Below are 24,950 nucleotides of genomic sequence, written 5' to 3' on the forward strand. Positions count from 1 at the left end.
CCCTAATCCCCTAATCCTTCCTCCTTCCTATCCCGGGGCCCCAACGCCATTATGGGTTGGGGTTGGTTCAGTCTGATAGAGTGGAGGTTGGATGCTCTCGCCCTATCTATAGATCATGAGAGATAGATAGATAGAGTGGAGGTTGGATGTTCTCGCCCGTTGAGTATCAACCATTCCATTCGCATCAATCATTCCTTCCACGGCGAGGAGGGCGACTATCTATAGTCCAGCGGGAGAGCCCAGGGGATTTTGAACGTACCGGTTGGGTATATATAGATGGGTCGAGGGCGGCTATATATCCTATCCGTGAGCCGATGAGCTTCTATATAGAGCCGGGCGGGCCGGTACCAACCTATCGAGCGGTGAGCCGAGAGGGCGGGCCGGTAAAGAACCTATTGGAGATCGGAGCTGTATACTGTATAGAGAGTCCCGTGAGCCATATATCTAGAGCCGGGCCTCCCATCCGTTCGGAGCCGTGACCCATATCTATAGTTCTCTCGGTAGGCCGGGGAGGGGCAAGGGCAACTAAACTATCTATAGTCTAGTCGGCGCCCCCTCCCCTATGAACTGATAGGCCGATAGGCGATGGATCGAGGAAGTCGAGGAGGCCGCCAGATAGGCCCTTCTTCCCAACCCCGGGCCGGAACCGCTTTCAATAGCTACCAGCCGAACTACTATTCTGCCGTCGGGAACAACAATTCTAGTTCTCCCACCCACCCCAACTAAGAATAGTAGTTCTATGGCCCCTACTATTCAAAAATCCCACCCGCCCCTACAATTCTATGGTAGGCCCCGGATGGAAAGGAAGGGTCTCTTCCCACCCATCCCATAGATTCATTGCAAAGTGAAAAGAATGAATTGGTCTGTCGGAACTTTCGGAAATACTGGAGCCTCAATAGTAGGAACACTAACTAATCCTGGAACATTAACTGGAACACGTGCAAATGTATCCATCTTCGGCCAATCTATCTCTACTGAATCAATTGCTTCCTGTGCTCTTGTTGAGGCGGCGAGCGGATCGAGTTATTGCCGAAATCCATATGATGCAGATCGGGGTGGGAGGATTCAAGTTGTCGCAGACGCAGTTCCAAATCCAATTGTATATACACCAACAGAGTCAGTTGCATCGGTCATTTTGGGTGCGGTTCGCCTTGAACCAGTAACTGTGCCAGCGAAGGCAAAGGCTTCTTCGGCAATAGAGTCAAAGCAAGCAGGAGCACAATAAACAGGGGTTGTGGGCGCGACATCCCGGCACATCTTTAGAGTCACCACCTCGCTCAATAGCATCCCAAACAGTTCGAGAGGCAGATTCCCTGTGGCAGAGCAAGTAGCAGTTAACTCAGGTGATCCAATAACATCAGCATCCGGGCCAACAGCATAAGATCCCGAGTAAGCACCACCAGCAGGGGCAAAGGCAACAGAGACATGGGCGGGGGTAGATCTTATAGTTTAAGCTCGAAGGCTCGCAAAGCAGTTCCAAGCGGGGTCACAGCCCGCTATAAGGGAAGTACGGGTCACTAATAGATCTAGCTAAGCTGGTAAGTCCGTTGCTCCGGCTTGAGCTCCATAGCTCGCGGCCTTGGTTTAATATCCTCCAAGGGCAATCCCAGACGCACTAGTAGAAGCAGATCCTACAGAGGCAAAGGTAAAAGCAGCCGTTTCACCCCTACCTCCTAGCAGCAGCACTAATGGAGCTGCCGAAAGTCCAATAGGCGATCCCGAGCGAACAGCTATAACCACTGGAACGAGCAACACCCACCGCGAATACCCACGTAGTTACGGCCACCTAGGTGACAACTATGACTTGGCCCTCTCCCCCTACCCCTGGAGTAACCCTAAGCAGTAGCAAACAAGCGAAGCGACCCGCCCATATCGCGGAATGAAAATAAAGGAACAGCTGCAGGATAAGTAGGGATCATAGCAGATGCACAACCTCGCCGAGATCCGGGGGTAAAGTTTTTTTTATTTTGAACAATCTTCAGTTCTTCCTTACCCCTACTATTTTAAGGGTAAGGGCACTAGAATCTTTTCTTCTTTTAAACCCTTCCGGAAGAATAGAATCTTTGTTTGGGGTGGTGGCTTGGCCTTGCCGGTTTAGAGGAGAGAGAGTATAGAATCTAGACGTAACACTCTTGGTTGCGGGGGGGCGGGGTGGTGTAATGGCCGGCTACTATGTTACGTATATAAGGCCGGTCAACTATGTTGAGTTGGATGGATAGTAGGGCTTTCTGATAGTTGTGGCGATATTTTGGAGATGGCTACTAGAATTCCCCCCCCTCCTTCCCCCCCCCTCCCTATAGGTAGGTCCCACCCACCCTATCACTCCCACCCAACTAGCCTATAGAATGGTAGGGCCATCCCAGATTCTAGCTATTCTAAGGTGGTTGCTAGTATAGTTTTATAAGGCCCTACTATTCACCCTTTAGAATAGTAGGGCCCTGGCAATAGAATGGGAGAATAATCATTGTTGGGCCGGCTTCTATAAGCCGTAGCCCGGCAATATAAGCCGTAGCCCTCTTCACCGGCAATGATATATAACCCTCTTCACCGGCAATATAAGCCGTAGCCCTCTGCACCGGCAATATAATACCCTCCCGGGCCCCCCCCGTGTATATTCCGGGAGGATGTATATTCCGGGAGGGTTCAATAGAACTACTATTCTCAGGGGCCGGGAGGGTTCAATGGCTATTGGCCGGGGGGGCCCCCATTATATTGCCGGGCTTCTATGGAACTACTATTCTCAGGGGCGGGAGGGTATGTATATTGCCGGTGAAGAGGGTTCAATGGCTATTGCGAGAGGGTTCTATCTATTGCCGGTGCATGCGGAGGGCTGCTATTATAGGAGCTTCTTCGCCGCAGGCTTCTTAATAAAGAGGGTATGTATATTGCGGGAGGGTTATTATCTATTGCCAGGGGGTTGGTGGGTGGGAAACTCTAGTTCCTGCATGCAGGGTGCCCTTTCTTATATTATTCCCCTACTATTCTAAGGTTATCGCTTACCTGAATGAAATGAAGGTAAGGGACGCGGGGTTTTTTTTCGAGTAGCGGTTTCAGTGAAGGGTAAAAGGTCAGCAAGCAGTCCGACTATTGTATTACATATATAATATATAATACCCTCTATTCTATATGGAGTGGGATGGGATGGCCCTACTATTCGCGAGGGGGTATCTGTGGTGGGTTGGGTTCAACGGAACGGTCGAGCCCAGCTACTATATGAGTATAAACTGGATCTCCCCGGGTTTGGAGTTTAAGGGGGTCATCCACCTGGGCATCCGGCGCTTCGGCGGATCGCGTTAGATCTATGAGTAGGCTAGTATGGGTTAGAATACGATATGTATGGGATATGGGGCCCAGCTCTATATCATATAGGATAGATCCTCCCTGTGCATGCACAGGGGTAGAGAAATGCAGTCGGCCCCCCACATCATATAGAATCTTCTCCCGTTGCCATATCCACTTGTTCAGACTTCCCTAACAGATCGGAGATCGAAGATCGCCTATCTGTCTATATGGGTGGGGGTGGGGAACGGTGCCCTATCTCTATATCCGGCCGGAATGAGCTTTGAATCTGATTGCCCTCTCTCCCTATCCATATATGGGGCCGGCCAGAATGAGCTTCGGAATCACCGGGCTTCGAAACCTATTGAATTCCGGATCTATATACAATTCTAGTTTACCACCCGCTAGCCATATATATACAGGTGAGAAACCCAAATGATATAAAGGGCTATGGTTGTCATGTCGGGGAGGAGGTAGGTGTGCCCAAAGTCTCTATAGATCTGGGTGGGTGTGGTGTAGCTAGCGGGGTGAAGATTCTGTGATATGAGTAGCCCTATATATCTCCTCGACTGAAAATAGAGGCGATATACCCCGACTAGAGATTAGTTCACCTCGGCTATCTAACTTGTGGACAATGCGGGACTGAAGGCAAGGATAAAGAGCGAACGGGGGTTGATGCGGGACTAGGAAGAAAGAGTGCCCCTATATATATAGGTGGTTCCCTCGACTGCTCCAGCTTTTGCGACTTATTATAGCTCTTCCAGTTTTTGTATATATCGCTTATACAGCTTGTGCCCCGGTAGCTTGAGCCGCTTATTTGACACCTGTAGGTGCTTGTATATTGGCCCGTATAGGATCGGCCCATATAGGTGCTGCTCCAGTTCTAACTCCTGTAGCATTTCCAGCCCATAGAATAGTAGGGGCTCCTGTAACTGCCCATAGAATAGTAGGGCGCCTGTAGGTTTACCAGATTGTGCACCTGTTGTTTGTCGAGATCAAGACCCAGTTTCTATTGATGATCCATATCCAGATTCTGTTGATCCAGCAGTCAATCCAACAGCAGCTTATCCAGTCCTAAAGTTTGGCTCGCACAGTATTATTCCTCAGAGGTCTGTAAGGTCCTTTGATGGATAAGACCTCGGCTAACAAACAAGGACTACGTATACCCGCATCCATATGGTATTATGGTCTATAGAATGGTTGCACTGATATGGTATAGGTTATGCTATTCACAAGGCCGGATGGACCCAGGCATGGCACAGATAAGGATCCCGCGCCCTACTATTTTCAGGGGAGCCAGCCCCTACTATTCTATGGCCGTCGGGGTAGCAAATCTCTCGATCCCTGAAAGGCTTGGGATGAATGTTCAAAACCACGTAGTATAGGTGCTTCTTAAGTACACCCTTTCTTGAGGCACTACACTCATTCAGGGAACGGACATCAGCTCCCGCTCCTTCTTTATTTGGTTTCATTCGTTTAATGGAAAGAGCCTTATGCTCCGTTTGGCCTCGTTACTTGTACCATTCTTCCATACCTTTACCCTGGCACTTTGACTTTACTTACCTGGGCTGGCTTCGCTCTATAGTCTAAGGAGCAGATACAATTGCACTACTTTAAGTCCTAGTTCCAAGCCCGTTCCAGATGAAGCCGCCCCCCTATTTCAATAGGGTTCTCTATCTTGCTTTCATTATCAGGCGCACTACCATAGAATAGTAAGGCGCTGGGGTTAGCTAATATTCCAACCCAACTATAGAACTATATAAAAAAGGGGCGGGTGGGAGAACTAGAATTGTTGTTACCGGGCCCCGGGGCCCCCTACCAATAAAGTGGCCAGATTCTCTACGTCCGGAGGGGCCCCCCTACCCTACGGCACGTGAAGGCTATCACGATTGCCCCTGCATGCAGGCCTATTAGATTGTTTGGTTGCGCTGGCTAGAATGGGGCGGGGTCTGGTTCATATGACTGTGAAAGTGGCCGGTATAATTCTTCTGATTCCTCAAATTCTCTATGGCAACTATAGATAGTTCCGGAGCTGCGTTATTCTAGTTGTAACATGAAGAATCAACTATAGAAGGCGCCACTTTCAAATAATAAGGTAGCGCCCGGGTAGGGGAACTATAGAGAGACCCTCTCCACTATAGTGGGGCCCCCACAACATTAGTTGGCACACAACCGTACCCGCCTAGCCTATTCTAGTTGTTGTTGGGCATGTTACGTATAGAATCTGACCGGTTCATCGCCTGGCCCCTGTAGGGGTAGGGCGATGGTCGGTTCTCCAGTCATGTCCGCGATCCCCTTCCGGAAAAGAGTAGATCAATGAATTGATGGCTGGCGATATAGTAGGGCAACTTTTCCGCCCTACCGGGTAGGGCTAGACTATCTTCTAGATTCTATACGTAACATGCCAAGGCAACAACTATCTATATAGACGAAAGTTCTCTGCCTACCTACCTATAAATAGTAGGGGTGAAGCCCTTTATTCTATAGGCGCCCAAACCCATTCTGTGCCGCCAGATCACTACGATCGCTCCCTAGGTTCAATCTGGTGATAGGATAAGTTACGGCTGGCTGCTGTATTTTTTTCATTCGTGTCACTTTGTTCCTTACCGAGAAATGTAGTTCCCCTGATTGATGCGTGCTCCAGATCTATGGGTTTCCGTCGATAGGTGTTGTATGCTCCTATCTAATGATCTGCGCCGCCTCTGATTGATCTGGCCCTCTCCCGTTCGGTTGATAGATTATCTGCCTTTAGAGCCCTCCCTTCTCTTTCCTTTCCTTCCTCCCCGGGTGTGTAGGTGCCGGACTTGGTGTAGGCGCTTACTTATTGACTAGGTTAGGGGTGTTCGGCGGAGTGTGTGAGAAAGTGTTCCGCTACTACCACGTTGTGAGAAACTCAATAATCTAATAATAGGGCCTGGCAATTATTGAAAGGGGGCTCACAGAAAAGAGAATCCAGCTAACGATGGATGGAGAAAGCTATCCCTCGTTTCTCATCGTCGATCGAGGACACTTTTCAATAATAGCAGTAGCTATTGTTTGTCCTGGACCAGTGAATGGTTGGGTTATGGGTGGGATATATTAGGGAGTGAGATAGCTGCTTGTGAGAGCCGTCAACAGAACTATAACTAGAATTGTCTCCGCCAAATCAATCAATAAAGAACTTAGCTCAAGCCTCGATCTGAGCTGCATATAGATCAAAGCCTCGCGGACCCCTTTATAAGTAATAAGTAAGTCGAATGACCGGACAACTTTTTTGTTGTATGGCATGTCGATCATGTGACGTTAATATATAGAGCAATCGTGTGACCAACACCGGGGAATGGCGTTGGGTCGATCGCTCCTATCCATAGTATGCAATCCACGGGATAGGATATGGTGCATAGTAACATGAGAGCACTCCATGCAACAAAATACCGGATTCCAGGCGGCCGGGGTGGGAGGAAGAGATTGCCGGGGGTAAAGTGAATTACCCCCTTTTCGTTGACCACCTTTCTAACTAGAGTTTCCCACCCGGCATACCGGTATCGTTTCTTTCTGCCCGCCGGGGACCGACCGCTGGGTGGCATCATTTGGTATGACCGCTTGACCGCGGTAGCATGGTGACCGCTTGGTATGACCGCTTATCTGGATGGCATGGTGACATTTGGTACGACCGCTGGGTGGAAGAACCGGACCGGGTGAAAGGCCAGGCATTTCCTTGTTTTTGTTGACCAATCCCGGCCTCACCCCAGGGGTGGGGGCCCCGGGGTGGGGCGGGCGGTGAAAGGCCAATAGGGCATTTATGTTGACCGATCATGTTACGTTCATAGAGCTAGAGCACTCGACCGCCTCTTTCACAGCTCGGAAATAAAGGTAAAGTGCCTCGCTCTCTATTCCCCAACCGACCTTTCTATATTCCGGGCCCCCACTGGCACTAAGGGTGCACTCGACCGGATACTGGTTGAGAAGGTAATCGAATAATCGGCTTTAGGGCGATAGCGAACCACTCGATCTTGAGTTAGAGAAGAGATCTACGGGGTGACCTAATATGGTTGGTTGCCGAGGAAGAAGGCACTTCCACGATCTATGCATCATTGTGCCGTCTCGACCGCCCATTGGGCAATACCGCTTTTCGATACTGTCGTGTAGGCCGTCTTATTCCCAATCAATAGGCACCGATTTCCAGGGAATCGCGATACCGTTTGGATTGAGATACCGTTCGTTGAGTGAGATACCGCTTCGTTGTACCGAAGAGATACTGTTTTCCAGGAAATTGATAGAGACCCCCAGGGCGATACCGTCACCCGACCACCCACTAGGGCCTATAGCGATTAATTCCTCAGGCCGAGCGGGAGCCCTACCGCTACTATAGCTGCCCCTACTATCTAGAATTCAGTCGTTTGTTAGAAAGCGATCGACTCACCCGCCTATAGTGAGAGTAGGGCTGCTTTCGCCATTGTTGGAGCGAATGAGCGGGAACTAAGAACTGAGACTAGGGCCCGCCCCGGGCTGCCATCTTACTAAACTAAACTACACTGAACGCCAACTATAGCGAAATAGAAATATCCTACTATATTCTTTCTAATTTGTTATCGGCAGTATCGTCAGAAATACTAGGAGCATAAAGCATTGGATCTACGGTATTGAACTATCAGGCATTGAATCTACTGAATCGGGCTATAAACTAGCTTTCGAATGCAGAGTGACCAGCACAGAATACCTCGCCGAGCTTTCAAATGTAGCCGGGATTAGAGAGCTAACCGGACAAAGGGCGACGCCTTCCTCCCCCCCCCCTCCTATATAGCTTGGCTTTGTTTTGTCGTCCAGCGGAGCGATCGAATCTTTAGAGCTTTCAGACGTCGCCGGAGAGAACAACTAGATTCGCCGCCAGAAGCACCGCACTCGACCCAACTGGACTATATAAATAAAGTTGCCTCAAACTTTCAATTGGCTTTCATCTGGGGAAGAGACCAATATTCCCATTGGATTGCTGCTTTTCTAATATTGGGGCCGGCAACCTTTCTTTCGTATAAGGATTAACTTGGGGGATTGGCAACATTAGGAGAGGCCCCCTATCCACCCCCTCAACCCGCCAACTAGAATTCCCCATGAACACCCGGGCACTTCGGAGCGGTCGCCCCCCGTCCCCTACCCGAGATAAGGCGAAGATCGCCCTACTGTCTTAGAAGAGATAGTCTCTCTGTAGGCATTGACCCGTCATCGGGCACTGAAGCTCTATCCCAACTTCCAGGTCGAGCAAGGGAAATAAATCTTCGAAACCATCAGTCTAGGCCGGCCAACAAACTATTTACTGATACCCACCCACCACCTACCTTTATAGGAGTAGGGGAGGAGAAACCATCAAAAGCCGGCCAGTCAACAAACTTGTTCGGGGTGGGCACTCATTTAACGAAGTGCAGATAGGTAGATAGGGCCGGGTGGGCGGGGATTCTAGTTCCCCGAGGGCTAACCTGGTGGGGGCAGCCTCTTTATGGTTCTAACAACGGGATAAGGGGCAATCAATAGACTCCCTGAAGAAGCAGTTAGTCCTAATGCTGTTTCTAATTAGTTTCTCCAAACTAATCTCGATTCTACTGACTTGATGCTAAATGGTTGGTTGTTTTCATGGCAAGCAACTATAGAGTAGAGGGCGTAATCTCTCTACTGACTTGGTGCTAAATGGTTTTTTTCATTAAAGCTCTTAGTCAATGAAGTGGCAGCTCCTAGTACATGGTTGAAAGCAACCTCTTATGACGTAAGAGTAGGACGGAACATGACATGACGAAACCTGACGAAGTAAATGACGGTGAAGAAGCACGAAACCTGACAAAGTAAATGACGGTGAACCCGCCCCTACCCCTGCCCGGTGCAGAAGGGCGGGCAAAAGTATGGCTCCTATGGCTGGCCCTTATTCATTCGGGCGACCCTTATCAATTCCTCTCCTAACCCTACCTTGAGTCGATCATTTTTCTCGCGAATATGACTGCCTACAATGGCGACCCAACTTGAGAATTTTGTTTGATGTGTAGGGGCAGTGAGAAGGTAGGGGCCCTCTTTTTCTATAGTCGGGCCATTATTCTATAGTTCATCATTGCCCTAAACGCCATAAAGAGAGGGGCATGCCATAGAATAGTAGGGGCCATGTTACGTATATAATCCGTAGAGAATCTGGCCCCATTGATTAGTTCTCCTTGCCCCCACCCACGATCATCGATAAATCCATCCTCTTGCCTCCCGTTCTCCAGGTCGGCAGAAAGAAAGTTAGGTCTAGTGAGGAGAAAGAAAGTGAAGAAAATGAAAGAACAGCTAGCTTCACTACCAGCCCTAGGTTTCCAACTCCTACCATCCCAGAACCAACAGCCCTAGCAACCAACCTAAGCTGCATACCCAGCCCTTTAGAATAGTAGGGATTCCAACCAACCAGACCTATTCACCCAGGCAGACGGATCCACCTACCTATCTCACCTACCACACGTATCCCATCAAGCGAAGCATACTACCTCTACTACTGCCGAGCCAACCCTTCTAACCAATCCATCCATCCCACCCAACCCATAGAGATCGATGTGAGGCGGACCTTCATATTCGCATTTGATTGGCCCCTACCCCTAACCCTCCCCCTACCCCTACCCCTACTATTTTAAGGGAAGGGGCCAGCCTATAGTTTCTTACGGCCACCCACCCAGCCATAGCCATAGAATTTTGAGGTTAGGTAGGTCAAAATGGAGAGAGCAACCCAACTATAAAGGAAGGGAGGATGGAAAGTAACCCCTACTATTCTATGGCGATTTTAGATTGCCGGGGAAATGTTTTTTGAATTGCCACTAACTATTATTGGCTTTTGCTTTTAGATTATTGTAAAAGGTTTCAATTATTTATAAAATGAATTGCCGTCAAATAATTCTTCAAACCGGAAAAGTTGAGCCATAGAATTTCTAGGGGCCTCTCCAACTATAGTTCGATTGGGTTGGGTGGGGATTCTAGTTGAGGTCCAGCTGCTTTACATCTCCGCATCCCGGGGCGGGGCCAGCCCCTACTATTTGAAGTTACTACAATTATTCTAGCAAGTTTATTAATGAACGCATCCCAGTAGGTTAATTAATCAGTCAATTCGAGAAGCCTGCCCCATATAATTGTAGGGCGCCCGGGGGTAGGGGCTAGAAAACTCCGAGCTCGCCCTAAAATTCTATGGCCCCCCCTACCATTTTATAGGCTACTCGCACCTCCAGGTGGAGGATAGATAGTGGGGGGAGAGGTGCGGATTGCCCTACTATTCTATGGGGCATGTTACGTATATAATCTGGCCCCCCCTCCCTACCGAACCTCCCCGAATAGTAGGGTTTTTAGCAATAAGGTACTAATATACTTGCCCGTAATTAGTGGTGAAAGGAGGGTTGGGAAAAAGAAACCCAGGATAGGCAGAGAATTTTAGATGGATGCACAGATCCATGGATATGATATCCGTGATGTCATGTTGGACCTGGGGTCTGATGTGAACATTCTGCCTAATAAATAATGGGAGATGATGGGAAGGCCCCGCTTGGTGTTCTCTCCCATCCAGCTGCGGCTTGCAAACCAATATAGAATTGACCCCATTGGCCTCTTAGAAAATGTAGCAGTAAACCTTGGAGACGTGCAGACACGGACTTTGAGGTCATCGATATAGTACATTAGAAGGACACCTACCCTGCGCTCTTGGGATTCGAGTGGGCCAATGATAACGAAGCAATAATCAATCTGAAGAGGGGTGAGATGTCCTTCGAGGCAGAAGGAATGAAGGTCGTCCAGCTTATCGATCCGACCAAAGGACAGAGATACGTAGATATGGTGGATGACAGAGGGGACGTCTCATCCATTAACCAGCTATATAACTTGGCTGCCGGGAGGAGGGACGACGTCAACCCCACGGCTGATGGATCGGTAAGTTGGCTACGCATCTGCTCCTACGACACAGACAGCAAAGAGGCATGGCAGGATTGGCAAGAGCGGACCCTATTTTATTAATATAAAATGAGTTGCCGCAGTTGAACCAGTTCAACCAGCACCACCAATGGCATCAGTACCAGATCCATAAGCACCATCACTAGTAGCATAAGTAGCAGGAGTGGAGACGCGGGTAGGAGCACAAAAAGCATCTGAGCCATATTCATTAGTTCCAGTAAGAGAGCTTGAAGCAGATCCAGAAGCATCAGTAGCGGTAGATTATGCGGTTGATGAAGCAGTTGGTTCAGTATCTTATTCTTACCTTGATGCTGCAGATTTTGACCGACCTGACCCTTACCCTGTTACGATATTTTGCACATCCGATCGATAGCTTAAGCATAGGGTTTTCTGGGTTATTGCACAAAAAACAGGCGTAGTTGAAGTTCCTGATCGAGAACCAGCCCTTTCTTCATTCCCAGATCGAGATCCAGGCAGTCAATTAGCATATATATATATATACGATGCATCTGCCGTTGACTCAGTAGATCCAGTAGTATATACAGTAGCAGGACCAGCACCAGAAGCAAGGGTAGTGGGGACAGATCCTACAAGGGCAAAGCAAGAAGCTAAGGCAGACAAGCCAGCAACAATGTAATGTTAACTTTAAGTTGACTAGCTCGTAAGGATGCCACGTTTACAAAGTATAATTCACCAGCTACTCAATTAAGCTTATTATAGGAAAACAAAATAGAGTGGTAGATTTATTATATAGGTTTCTATATGTAAAAGTTATTAATGTGGCTTACTGTCAGTTTCAACTAGAACTCAAATAATCCATGGTGTAAGCATAAGATAAAGACCTTTAGTGAAATGAAAAAAGATTAAGTTTACCAACTTACTTATAGTTCAAGTTCTCTATTCCTGAGATACCAAGTTATCTATACCAGTAAGGAGCGAACTACTAATAAGATGATAGGTTTGTTATAGTAAGAGATGAGGCTTTAGAGGAATTGGGTTGAGTTCTAAGAGTTTAGCTTTTTTATAAGAGCTATGTTTAGTAATAGTAATCCCTGAAAAGTATTAGTGATATAAGTTGAGTATAAGTCTCAGTAAGTATAGTCAAAGATATGATTAGTTTAGTATCAGTCTAGGATCAGATAACTAATAGAGATAAGATAAGGTTCCTATTGTTCCTTCTATAGTAAGAGCTTTCTTTTATGAACTTTGTTAATCAAAGTATCTGCGATTTCTTTTCTTAAAGTTCATAAAAGTATCTAACGCTTAGGTAGTTGTGTGAATTTATGCAGAAGTTGTTCTTCCTTCTATAGTTATATAGGAATAGAGATAGAGTGATAGAGTAATAGAGTTATGTGTGTTGTTAAGCTTAGCATAAGTATATCTTATTCATGCCAAGTACTATCTTGATTAGAGACCTGGTTCCAAGTAAGGAGTGAGCTAATCATGATATAATATGATAGTACATATCCTCTCATTAGGAAACTCCTAACAAATAGGAATCTTATACTAGACTTATACTTTGTACTCTCTATATTCTTTTTCTCACTGATCAACCCAAGGAACCCATTAAAACCCCGAACCTCTTTGAGAATAAACTCATTCTCCTAACTAAGCCTACTCACTAGACTCACGAACAACCCAACGAACTTACTAGAACTAACACTAACTAATTTGACTAACACTAACTAATGAATATTACTCACTAATTGAAAAACTTATAGCGTCGTCTATTATTTCTCGACCTAACCGGCCACCTGCTTCTCTCTCTTCATTAAGCTTGTTACTTCTTCATGAAGCTTGTTACTTCTTCATTAAGCTCGTTACTTCAATATTTCTTATCAGCATACTTGGTTCAGAATCATATAGCAATTGGTTCATTAGAATGCATGGAATCACATACAGAATTGATAGGAGCGTGCATCACCATTATTATGCAAAGAGTGCATCATGCTTTTGTCTCCATCAAACAGAGAGGAATTCTATACATGTTCACTTCACACTTATCTCACAATAATTACATGTTCACTTCACACTGATATCACTCAATTCTATACATCCTATATTCGACATTACATACATCAAATAGACCATTTCATCCAGTATCAAATACACCATTTCACCAAGAAGCATGCATCACTGAAATCATTCTTCATAGAAAGAGCAGGAATCAGACATCACAGAAACAACAAGGGTCCCACCATTACATAAATTACATTATCCAAGCAACGGTCCCACCATGAACATCAATTACATTCTCCAACCAAGGGTTCTTCCACCATAACAAGAAAGGTTCCCACCCTATTCGATCATGGGTTCCCGCCTTTGGAAAGAAGGATCCCACCTATAGATTCTTAAGTAGACAGTTTGGACGAATCCCCAAGCCCCTCCTTAAACCTTATTGCTAAAAACCCTGCTGTCAAACAAAAAGCTGCTTCGATTTCAATAGGAAGAAGCCACCGGAGGGACCTCATTTGAACGGGTTTACTGGTGTAGAATCTTTGGGTCACCGAAGTGGGGGAAAAAACCAGGAGATTTCTATCAGAACAACGGCCAGCGAAGAGACTACATCATTGAACGGTGGGCTACATCAATTTAACCAATAACTATACCACATTTTATCACCTTTACCTAGACCCCACTGACTCTATAAAACCTTTCCAAAACCGAGATCAATTGAACCAACATCTACTTCACTTGCATCTCGAACCCTCACCGACCTGATCCCATTTTCTTTTACCTACACCTAGGGCCCTTACCCCAACACAGTAGGAAACTGCCACCTTTACCCATCACTTATTATTCACCTTTTATACCACCTATTGAACTTGAACTAAACCCCTTAATTCCTATTGAATTGAACCTTTTACTAGCCTTTTGAAACCTAGAACTAGGCCGAGCTTTTAACACAACCTGTGCCACCAACCCTACTACCCACCTTTGAACACTCGCTTAGACTCACCTTTCAACACTGGAACCGTACCTACCTTTATGCTCTGTCACTCAGATGGTCCCACCGAAACCTACTGTCCCCTACCTACCTGAAAGGCCCCTACCGACCTAGACAATCTAACCCACCTACCTGCACTTTATCCTCAATTCGCAACAGGCCCAGCACCTCCAAACCTGCAGTCACCTTACAATATGCCTAACCCTACCCTTTACTCACTTTAGCTACCACTAGACCATATTCCAACAACTAGGTGCAACACGACAGCCACATCACGAGCTTTTACCCACCATGTTTCACTGTACCTTACACCTACTTAACCTGAACCAACTTGGAACACTGCCCCCACCAACAACAACTTTTCACTTTGCCCACCAACTACTTTATCTATAGCTAGCGGGATAACAAAAACACGGCATAACATAAACTAGGAATTGAACAAGGGCATTTAAGGGTTACACCCATGGGTACAACAACGAGGTATGGATACGTCCTCTACCCCACCTGCCACCCTAGGAAAACCCCCAAGACCCCTTTGGTAAACCATTAGTTCAATTAGGAATAGCATGAGTAGGAGCATGAGGAAGACATCAATCAGTTTATTCATTGGTTAGCAAGCCGGTCGGTAGAAGCGGGATAGCCACGGTGCTTGTTCATCAACAAATTAGGTAGGAATTCGATTTGGAGACCATCAATCAATCATGGAATCATTGGTATGGAACCATCATTCAATCTAGGCCCATAAGTACAAATATTTTCAATAGTAGCATATCCTAGAGGATTTATGATCACCGGGTAACAGTTTTGACTCCATGAATTAGCTAGTCAAATCAGGTAGGATGCATCACAGGATTTGCTCTTGGTTCATAAGGGAGTTTCATACCGATCTCTATATACGATATTTACACCAATCAGACCATCATGCTATCACTACCGAATCTACCAAGATCAGACAGATAAAGTGGGAAGAGTGCATCATGGAATTGAGGGGCTTGCATCACTATGAGTTGTCAGCGTGCATCGCCATGAAAAGTGGGAACAGTGCATCTACTAATAAGATTTTGTACTTTTGTCCTTCGTGGATATTATCAGGAGATCGGCAGATCGTAGCCTCCCCATCTCCACTTAGACCATCATATTAATAGAAGTCTCCTATCTTATTTCCCTACCACTACACCTCAATATTGATTGGTTAGTATTCTATGTATGGATAGATGCATCAAAGCTTTAACTTATACTGGTCTTTCTATTACGGATGGGTAGCTCAGTAATAGGCTCAGTAGGTATACTTGTACCAGCATCTTAGAAAGTAGAGACAAAGGTAGATCTACCAGCAGCGGTTCGAGATTGAGATCCCGCAAAAGCATAACCAAGATCGGGGGCAGAAGCAGGGGAAAATAGAAAGGCATAGACTACGGGGCCAGATGCATCTAAAGTAGGAGATCCGGATCGAGTGCTAATAGCTTCAGTTGATCAAGTAGCTAAGGTGGAGGGAGCAGAGTAAGAAGCGGCGGAGAAAACAGGATTGGAAGAGCAAACAGCAGAAATAGAGGCAGCAGTACAGCCTGCAGAAGAAGCAAAGGCTACGTAAAAGACAGGGGAGGCAGCAGTAAAGCTAGCAGCAGAATCCATTGATTCACCACCATCAGTAGAGAGAACGCCACCAGCTTCTTTAGCAGCAACGCGAGTAGCTTCACCCGTTGAAGAATCCGTTGATTAACCAGCGTTAGAGGCAACATCCTCACCAGCATCTCATATAGCATCTAAGCTATCAGTTCCAGAAAATGAAGCATCTGAGTAAGCAGTTCAAGATGATGCCAGTAATTCATAACCCATTGACCCATCAGCGAAGGCAAAGGTAGCTTTGTCATTTGGAGTTTAACCAGCACTTTGCTCAGAGACAGATGCGCATTCAGTTAACCGACAAGCAGCATTCACACCCCACCATACGTACACGAAAGATATTCGCCACCAATCATTCGTGATCACCCAGCTACTCTGTATAGGGGCCTAACGATAATGTCTTGGCTGGCGTCGTAAGAAAAGTGCCTTGGATAAAGCAAATAGAGCATGCGGTAAATACAAAGATAGATCATCCATAACTAGAAGTTCCATATCCATCTCCCGTTTTTGAGCCGCCAGTCCAAGGCGTCCAAGGAAAGGGTATTAGTAACACATAGAAAGCGACGGAGCAAGCAGCAGGGGTTTAACCAGCATTAGAGGTGAGAGAAACAGAGGCAGTAAAGACAGGAGAGGAGAACGTAGCCATGTGTTCCTTTTATGAGGTTCCATATCCCTTTACCTTGTTGACCTAGCAGCTGATCCAGTTTTTGACCTTGTTGACTCAGTTTCTCTTGCTGACCCAGAGCCAGAACGAGAAAGAGCAAAAGCATAAGAAGCAGTTACATTTGCAATTGATTAAGAGTTAGTAGTTTTCATATGTTTGGCCATTCCCTGTAGTTCATCTAAGTTCAGTTCCAATACCCATATCTCGATATCTGTATCTCCTAGAGGCTATGGTCCGGCAAAAGCTTTTGTTACTAGAGGTTATGAAAAAACACTAGCAGTAGAGGCTGCGTAGGCAAAAGCGTATACATAAGTAGTGGTTTGAGCACCAGTAGATCTTGAGCCAGAACCAACATATCCGTAACTAGTCCCAGCACCCGATCAAAACTACAGCGGAGGAAACAAGGACAGGGGTACGGGGTAGCAAGAAGCAGAAAGCAGAGTTCATCGGGGGCACCTTATCTTGAATCCATACGGGGCTAAATGGAAATGGGTTTTTAGAAAGGGAACCGCGCTAGCTATGCAATTTACCATATAAGGGGAGGCGGGGGCGTAGACAGTAGAGGTTGCAGCGGAATTCTTTTCTCCAGTTGATCTACCAGCATAAAAGGAAGAAGCCGAGGTAAGAGCAGGACCAGGTGCATATCTAGGTGCAGATTCAATTCCTCCAGTTCTAGCGGAAGCACCCGCAAAAGCAAAGTGAATAGCATAGAAGGTAGCAGAGGCGTCCCATGGCTAAGCAGTGTCCTTAGGTGCCAGTGATCCGGTTGATCGAGACCGAGATCCAATACCAGCAGATCAGGATCGAGTTGACCGAGTCTAAGAAGCAGCACCAAGAGCAAAGTCTCTAGTCGCAGGAAAGAAGCTAAAAGCACCCCTTCCAGTTCCAGGTCGAGATTGAGAACCAGGAGCAACCAGTGCATATACATGGGCATAGCCTATTACAAAAGCAACTAAAGCCACGGAGCTAAGGGCAGGATAAGGGAAAGGAGAAGGGAAGGTAGATCATCCAGCGAACAGGAGAGGGGATCAGATCGAACGGAGGAGGAACTAACAGAGGATCGGATCAGAACATATTGCATATCGCATAGGAAGCAACTACACAGATAGGAACTCTTGCATATGTCTGACATCACCTCTATAAACATTTGGCTGTGGCCTTTCAAGTGGCTTTGGAACTGCTACTACCTAGACCTTTCCTAGGTTGGACTATTCAATCCAAGATGTACGATATTGGTCTGTCTTCGTTGGTTCGCCTTCATGAGATGAGGATCGGTATACAATTTGCTAGCTGTGGACGATCGACTTCCTGATGCTGTGCGCGTAATTGATGTTCCTTGTCCGGGCAGGGGCCTGACCTTACCCTATGCACCGCTATAACCTCTTTATCGGCGATTCTTCCATCTGATCCGAGCGGAGTTTCGCCTCCATCTATTGGTAGTTCCACCTCCTTATGATGCTAGGGCAGTTTCATCTTATTTGAATCGAGTTCTTCCGCCTGACTGGTTCAGAGTGGGTGTTTCGCCTCGTATAGGTGGTCCCAACGAATGATCCTAATGAGCTAGCGGGGCCCCTTCAAATAGTAGGGCAAGTGTCGATGGACCAGTTTCAAATCCGGATCCAGAGTGAGTTCAATAGTCAACATCGGAGCCAGATAGAGAGCCAATGCAAGGAGTTGAACCAGCGGAAGTAAAGGTATAGCAAATTGACCGAGTCTTTGACCTAGAACCTACACCCGTGGAGAAGGCGGGGCCCGTTCGAGAAGCGCTTGACCGAGCAAAAGAACCAGTTTCAAATCCTCCAGTCCTACTTTTATTTCCTTTCCCTCTCTGTCCGTTCTACGTCTTACTTTTAGACTGAAACTGCCTGACTGTGCTTTCGCTGTCTGCCTTCCGGTTCTCCTGCCTTGTTCTGATCTGCCCGCTCTAGTTTAGTTTCCCCCTTCCTTACTTGCCCTTCCCTATGGTCCACACACGGACCAACGATTGATAGGTTCATGCCAGCTACCTTAACTATCGAGCGGGAGGGGTCATGCGCTTAGCCCGCTGCCATCCAGTAAACCTCAACATGTAAACCAGCCTTTGCAAACGGCCCCACCGACCTAGCTTTCTTTAACCCACGATCTATGATTGGTGCACTGGGCTACTAAATAACCTTAAGATTCAATTGACAGAGTGCAAGGTTGGGCGGCAGACTAACTTCGGCTATGGGAGTATCCTATGTGCCTTCTTCTTCGAGAGACTCCCAGGGATGCGACCCCGAGTCGACATGCTACCACCGTCACCGAGGGAGCCTCGGATGATCAGGTGGACAGACCTACTATACAGGCTAGGAGGAGGACCTCAGACCCACCATTTTTATGAGGGGTTCTTTGCCCAGCAGATGATAGGCATTGATGACTATGCCTACAGCGGCATGGATTTCCGTGGAGACTCAGATATGGCCCTTCCCAAGGATCAACTGTCTCTCCCGCCTCTTATGCTGATAGTGGGCCAATGAATGAGGTCAGCTGCACCTGTCACTATATCTGCTACTTTTGTTCGCGGGCGTCAATCGCGCGGGATGGAAGTCGCGTGCGTGCGTAAGTATGTCATGATCCTTTCCTGTGGATACAGTTGCTACCACTAAATTGAGGGAAAAATTATCCTAGTCCAATTACTCATATCTCACTTTTTATACCTTCTATTTCACCTTTTACAGCTGAGGCCATGGCCCTGCCCAAGAGCGCCACGAACAGGAAGTTAAAGGGCCCACAAGCAGCCAACCCCTCCCCCTGACAGCAGGGTGGCAAGCGTCATAACTTCATTTCCACTCTGCGACACTCTCTTTTCCACGACAACTTATTGAAACCGGAAACCTTGAAGGTAAACCCATGGTTTTAACCGGGCACCGTGAACTTCCTTTGCAGCGAGCGAACCAAGACCTACTCCCTACTACATAGACAGGGTAGCAATAGCAAAATGGCCTACTAGCAAGCACCATGAATGAAGTCGAAAGACCCTACTCAGCTCACCCAGGCAACCCCCCCACAGTAGGTGGTCAAGCCCCAGCTGCCTCAAATATTTCTTTTTTTACCCCTTCCGCGCATAGGCCACCCCACCATCAGCATCATCATCAGCAGCATCATACCACCCACCAGCAGCATCAAAGGCGGCAGCATCAGCAGCAGCATCCGAAGTGCACCGGACTATTCATTATAAGTAATACCGATTGCTGGGGGTGACCGACCAACTATTCCTAATCAGTTATGATCCGAAGGAACTATGACCGAGGGAATATCTATCTGCACACTCTCCTCCGTGCAATGCCCTTGCCCCATATATATTTTTGGACCGGGGTGCATATCATATTTAGGGTAGGGCCATATCGTAATTCCATATCGTAAAGCACACTCTCCCTGCAATGCCCTTGCCCCATATATATATATATAGGGTTGGTTTACCCCGAATACCAAGCTCGTATCCTCGCTTCGTATAATTAATAATCAATACGCCACCTCCATTTTGTTTAGGGCTATGCACCACTCACTATAGGGCTCCCTTTGGATCCATAGTAGGGGCCTCCAACCCATGTTACGCATAGAATCTAGAATCTAGTCTAACCCTATACCCACCCACCCTGTAGGCATGTTACGTATAGAATCGATAAAATGGCCCTACTATCTATGGGCATGTTACGTATAGAATCGAGTGCGGCAGGGGGTGGGAGGAGAGATTAGCCTTCGGAGGTATCTCGAGTAGGTTCAGTCGGTTCAATGCCTACTGTATCGGCCCTACTATTCTATTCTTATCATACGGACCGAGACTTTTCATTATAAAGCGGGCGAGGGAGAGGGGAGAGCGCTCGACCGGATAGTAGGCTGTAGTATATCGACCATCCCATCTTGTTACCAGGTATGCATGCATGCATACATGTATGGTATTACGTCTATAATTCGTACTCGACCTTATTTATAACGGAAGAGGGTTGCCCACACTCGACCAGAGGGTCTTTAGACGCTCGACCAAAGAGAGAGGGGGAGGAGAGCACTCGACTGTAAGGAGGAGACTCGACCGGTAGCGCCGGTCGAGGGCCGCGCTCACTTGTCTTATATACGTTCGATGGTCCGCTTGCGCTCACTCGTATTATATACGCGTCAACCAGCGGTGGACCCAATGGCAGAAGTCCTTAGATCCAGAGAGCTAATTCGAACATCCGGTTGGAAATAATTCCAACAACGAAGGGCCTTTAGGTTCCCAATGGCCCAAGGCACTTAAGCCGGCCGGTTTTAATTCCACCCGGGTCACAGTCTATATCGATATCGGTTTAGGGTTCTTACGGAAGACAATAGTGTGAGCGGAAAGAGAGGTTGTTCGGTGATCACGAGCGTTAGCTGTTGAGTGAGATTCGGCAATCACTATCGCATCTATCATCTGGCTACCGCGTAATGACGGACTATCAAGCGGAGCACCCCTACGTTTATGTTTCCACACACATAGTGAGTTGGAACCGGTTTTCTAATGGGACGTACGCTGTCTGACATCGTTTCGCTGTTGGGTTATCTATCGTACGCCCGAGAATGGCAAAGTGGACGCTGCTTCCTTCGGTGAGGATAGTAAAATAGTCGGGATCGCTCACACACAATTTTCCTCATCGTATCGAGTCACACACAATTACAAGCTATCGTATCGAGGGATAGAATGTTGGAAAGCATTGAAGCGGAGGTAGGTAGGTTGGGCTTTATTCGCTCCGATTGATGGGGAAGCAGAGGAATATGTAAAGATATATGGGGGACATTTTAGTCGACGATCCATTTTTGTGCACTCAATTTGGAAGCGGTTTGGTCTATTCCATTGATTTATAGAAACCTGTTTGAAAGCTCCGGCGATGAAAACTGCGGTAGAGCCCCGGTTGGTTTATTTTCCCCACTCGACCAGTGAGTGAGGGGTACGAGTTTTCAACATCCAGCGAGGGGTGGTCTTGGTTGATTAGTGATCGATGGGGTAGCTAAGGAAAGCGATTACGGTCACTATCGCCACCCGGGTGGGCTACCGCCGGCTCAATCGATGGGTGCGTTTCGAATCAATCGAACAAAGCAGCGTTCACCTCGATCGATGGTTCCATCATTGTGTCACCTCCAAGCTTGGGGGATCACGGGGCCCCGCCTTAGGTCATTCCTATCCTTTTAGTCGAGGGGAACCCTATTCTCACCTCATTCCAGAAGAAAGGCCTTTAGGACCGGATCAATCAGTCCGGATGTAGCAGACGACATCTAGCAGTGGTTCGACCCCTCATCCCCAATGGGTCAAGCATGATCAACGATCAATGGTTTTATCTATCCCGTTCACCGAACAAACAACTAGAATTGTTCACCGCCGAATGCCCGTGCGTACCATCTAAGTGAATATCTGGCACCCGGGCTTATGAATCGTATCATAATTCTCATAAGTGCTGAGTGTCGTATCTCGTTCAAATGGATGAGAACAAATCGTATGTGTTGGTTAGTGGAGATTACAAAAGAATATCCACTTAGACCTGCTGCCTGTGTATCTCAGATAGAATAAATATGCTTATCATTTGGTCAAAGGTATGGGGGCCAAACCCGACCGTATGGAGGTAAACTCCCCTATACAAATCATAGTTTCTAATAATTAACTAGCCGCCTCGGAAAAGTGTTCATTTCCATACCAAATATCTCAGGGCAAAAGATCGAGTCGTAAAGAGTCTCATTTAGGTGATGAGGGATACAACTAAGAATGTGTAACCGATCACATGCTCACTTCACTAAGTAACTTAGCCTTATGGGAGCAATCCCAAAACCCTATAAAACACCTAGAACTTCTTAGGTTAAGCCCAAAACTGGGAGCAGCAAGAAAGCAACAGGAGTTATCGGAACCTTACAACTCGAAGCGAATGAGGAAGATTGTTACATTGGACATAAAAGAAAAACTAACGGAAGATTTAGGAATGGAACAAGGCAAATCACCTATTTCCACTCATAAACTTAACACTCTAGAGGCACTTATGAACGCTCTTAAAGGTCTGAATCTGGATCAAGGACTGGCTTTTTAGCCGGTATGCTTTAACTAGTCGAACTAGTAGGTATGAAATTGGATCAATAGAAACTAGGACTGAAACGAATGCTGGAACTGGCTCAGCTACCCTTGCCCCTGTCTTTCCTCCTGGTGTTCCCTATGATGGCGATTCTTCAACTTAACCTGGGACTGTCTATGTATTTGGTGCTGGAGCGGATAGGTCAACGAATGGAATAGCTAAGCTTTGGTGCTGCTTCCTCCGCTGGTTCTGATCTAGTGATGCTTCTACTTATGGGTAAACTATTCAATATGGATCCAAAACTTAGGGTTATGGCTTGACTCGGTCAATGAAGTCCACAGGCTCTGCCTTTACCTATCGAATAGGAAGGAATGCATAGCGAAGTGGTAGATCTGCGACTATAAATGGCTATGCTCCTAGCTCTGACTTTGCTGCTTAAACCGCCTATGCTTATGGTAGGACTGACTATGCTGCTTTCATTCGGTCAATTGGCCCTACTATTCTATGGCCACCCCATCAATTGGCCCCGCACCCGTATCTTCATATGGATCTCCTACTAGGTCTTTGTGTAAACCAGGAACATCGAAAGCTCTCTTGTCTTCCCCGGTGTGAAGTTACCTTTGTATATACGAAGCTCTTTCTGGTCCCAACCTCCATGGCGTAGGGGGCTATTTTTATGGTTTTGCTGCAACCTTCACATTCCGCTATTCTTTCATACAGTACGGATAGACACCTAAGCGAGACATCACATCGGAGCCAGGCATACTTATGTGCATACTCCATCTCGCGGGACAGGGCTTATACCAGGCATCTACCGGAAAAGTTTCAATCTCGGATGCTTCCTTATATACCATTACGCAGGGAGGGTTCGACCCACCTTCGTCACACCTGTTGCGATCGCATGCACATTGAGCATGGCTAGATTTTCATTTGAACACGGGAAAGAAAATAGTAGATGTTTGGACACACCCACCGCTGGCCGTATGACATCTTTACAAATCACAAACTCATGCAATGGACTTAATGAGTGTCATGGAGGCGATCCGTTAAGGAAAGGATTAAGAGACCTAATGGAGGGGGCTTGGTGCTGGTTATTCATAAACGGGTGAAACTAGCGCCCCTAAAATTCACAAGGGCGATTGGATCAGCGGAATAAGCTACTGGCTCTCGACCATCCGTATTTGGACTTGGATCTGAATCTAGGCGAGGAGGTGGTGCCTATACATTAAGGGACAAAGGCAGAGCCAATTGATTGAGATCGAGCAGCTGTTTATCCGGTTCCATAGCGTGCAGCACCCCTTTCTATCATAGCTCCTTTTCCGGTCAGTCTCCCTGTTCCGAAATATGCCATTGTTCCAAGTAGTAAAGTTTCCCATTTGCGCGTGTGATGTTCCAGCATTGGCACGTGTTCCTAGATTATGTGTTCCAGGATTAGCACGGGTGTTGGAAAACCATTTTGAGCGCAAATCCATCAATAGCTACTTTTATTCGTTCGGTTTCACGTATCACTCAATAAAATGAATCCATCCGTAGATCAGCTTTCCCTTTGTCCCTAAGATCTGGCTGGGTATCGTCGTGCTTCACCCCGCTATAGCATGCCTAACCAGGGCGGACTGGAGCTTGATTGCCCTACCCAATCGGGCCCGTATCCAACCTGGGCCTAAGGGAGCAACACCCCCGCGGGAGAGTCAAGGGCATAGGTAGGAACAGAGTCAGCATCCCTCCCAGTTCAAAAGCCATCACCTCGTGCAGATTGAGTTCCCTTTCTTGATCCGCCAGCATAAAAAGCCAGGAGCAGTAGCAAAGCAAACAGCTCAGGTGGTAACAGTATCTGAGCGCGCATTCCTGCCATGTATAGTAGTTTTTTGACCAGATTGATACCTAGTTGGAGATATGGTTGACTAAAGTTTCATAAACATTCGAATCAGTTGGCGGAACAGGCGCTGACATAATAATCATCTAGCCCAAGAAAACCCGCGACCACTCTATCTCATGCCAAAGAAACCCTCTCGTGCCCAAAGGTTGTATGAGCTACAGCAGTTCCAGCTTTTCTTTTGATCTTGTTGAAGCTACGCAAGACATGGAATGAAATGAATCTCCGTATATGAATGCTAGACTATAGCAAAGGGAGCAGGTTAAGATCCAAAAGCTACCGTCTTACCAATGACTTGGTCTTATATATTCGATTCTTACTATTGATAGATTAGTCGCTTTGATTCTTGTGCCCACCATACAATCATGAAGCAAGTGTGACACCGGACACTCAATCGAGAGGGCTCATTAGAAGATGTAGCACCCCGGATGTTTCATTATACCTATAAAGAAGAAAATAGCGTGATTTGTCATTAGTCACCTGTCATTCCGCCCCGATCATCAATGTAAATGTCCGAATCAAGCGTGGCCATCAAATCAAGTCTATGCCAACCGCGCTACCCACCCATCCAAAGCGCATCTAAGCCTCCCACAAAGGCCCTTACCTGATTCT

Source organism: Cryptomeria japonica, unplaced genomic scaffold (genome assembly GCF_030272615.1).
Source record: "Cryptomeria japonica unplaced genomic scaffold, Sugi_1.0 HiC_scaffold_190, whole genome shotgun sequence".
Classification (NCBI taxonomy): Eukaryota; Viridiplantae; Streptophyta; class Pinopsida; order Cupressales; family Cupressaceae; genus Cryptomeria; species Cryptomeria japonica.